Source organism: Ptychodera flava, unplaced genomic scaffold, assembly GCF_041260155.1.
Source record: "Ptychodera flava strain L36383 unplaced genomic scaffold, AS_Pfla_20210202 Scaffold_42__1_contigs__length_1331906_pilon, whole genome shotgun sequence".
Classification (NCBI taxonomy): Eukaryota; Metazoa; Hemichordata; class Enteropneusta; family Ptychoderidae; genus Ptychodera; species Ptychodera flava.
The window spans coordinates 412,771-414,526 of record NW_027248364.1 but is presented as its reverse complement, the minus strand read 5'-3'; positions in this window follow the sequence as shown (position 1 = coordinate 414,526).

Below are 1,756 nucleotides of genomic sequence, written 5' to 3'. Positions count from 1 at the left end.
CAAATAGCATGGTTGACCATGGTTGCCGACAATCATGAACAGATCAGCGATGATACACCATGGTCAACTGTCATAGACCAAGGTATTTGACTGCTTACTGTGGTCTCATATCATAGCCAACCATGGTAGTTCATGGTCAAATATAAAAAACCATCAAATACCCTGTTGATCATGGTACATCATGGTTGATATTTCGCCGGGGTGTAACACAAATGTCTTAATGCATGTGAACAGTGTGTGCTTATAATGCTCCGTTTGACTTACAGGCACTTGGCCTGATGAAGGGCAAGACTCCGTTACTTGTTTGTGGCTCATGTCAGTTATCTACATTATACTTCAACCAGAACTTATCGAGAAAGCTTAACAAGGGGTTCTCGAAAGAACGGCTCATAACAACATAAAAAGTTGCTTTGAAGATCTTGCAGTAACTGTCTGCCACCTCATCCACATACAGCCTGCAATGATGCAATAAGTGAACACTACTTACGTAAATACATGATAAATACTTGGCCAGGTGGATGGGATAATAATGCACTTTCTTCTTTCAAGAAATTAAGGCTTGCTCCATGGTACTTATTGAATAACTTTCGTAATTACTTTCGCAAGTACCAGGAAGGAACTAGCGTAAGTACTAACGTAAGTACTACGTAGTACTACGTAGTTCTAATAACATTTTCCTCTGGCTCCCAACTATGAAATTTTCTGGATAACCTTTCCATTTTATCAGGTAGTATTTCTTTCCCCTCACTTTTTTGTCTTCAGAATTCGTTCTACTCTGTACAGCTCATCGGCGCCAGCTCCACCAGTGATGCTCTGCAGTTCAACAGAATAGAAAGTGCCGAGTATTTCCTCTCCATTCAGATCTTTTATTTTGTAAACTGGCGGCATTCCTAGTCCAGCTGCGCACACCACTTTTGTAACTATGAAGATCTCCTCTGTCCAAGTTGGTAATTATCCTTTTCTGAAAGTGGTCTTGTATTTTGTAATTCGGACCCGTTCTCCTGACTTGACTTCAGGGGTAGCTACCGCGGCCGCGAACTCACGACCATAAAGTGTATAAAATGCCTGCCAATTGTTGTCGTCTGCTACGTCGGTGGGTTTCAGTTTGATACTTCCATTTACGGTGTTGTTGTAATTATTGAGAAGTTGTGGTAGAATAGATAGCCATTCACGTGTCTGTTTGTATGTGAAGTATTTCCACATCATGGTCTTCAAGTACGATTGAATCGTTCCACAACACTAGCTTTTTTATCACTAAACGTGTGAAACCAGTGAATGCCCGACTCCTCGAGCCATTTCTGCATTTTTTGGTTAGTAAATTCCCGCCCCTCGTCTGTCTCAAGTTTGTCAGGCTGCCTCCCACTTTTCTTAATTATGTGTTTCAGCACCTCCAGAGTGTTATTGGCCGTTTTCGACTGTATCGGCCTGGCCCATGCATATTTACTGAGCACATCGATTACTGTCAGCATGTATCGAATGTTGTTATTCTCTTTTGTGAACGATACAGACATCTCCACAAGATCTTCCTGCCACTGGGCGCCTATTGATGATACGAAGACGCGCCATCCACCGCCATCTTGACTGTGAGGGACCGGTTTATGTAGATTATAAGTTAGCTGAGTTTGCAACCAGTCCTGTACCTCTTTCTTGGTCACTTTCAGTCCGGCAGCACGCGCTGCCTCATATAATTTTTGTACACCTCAAAAACCAGTCCTCAGGTTGTAATATAGTTCTCTTAGAGTACCTTCGGCGGAGG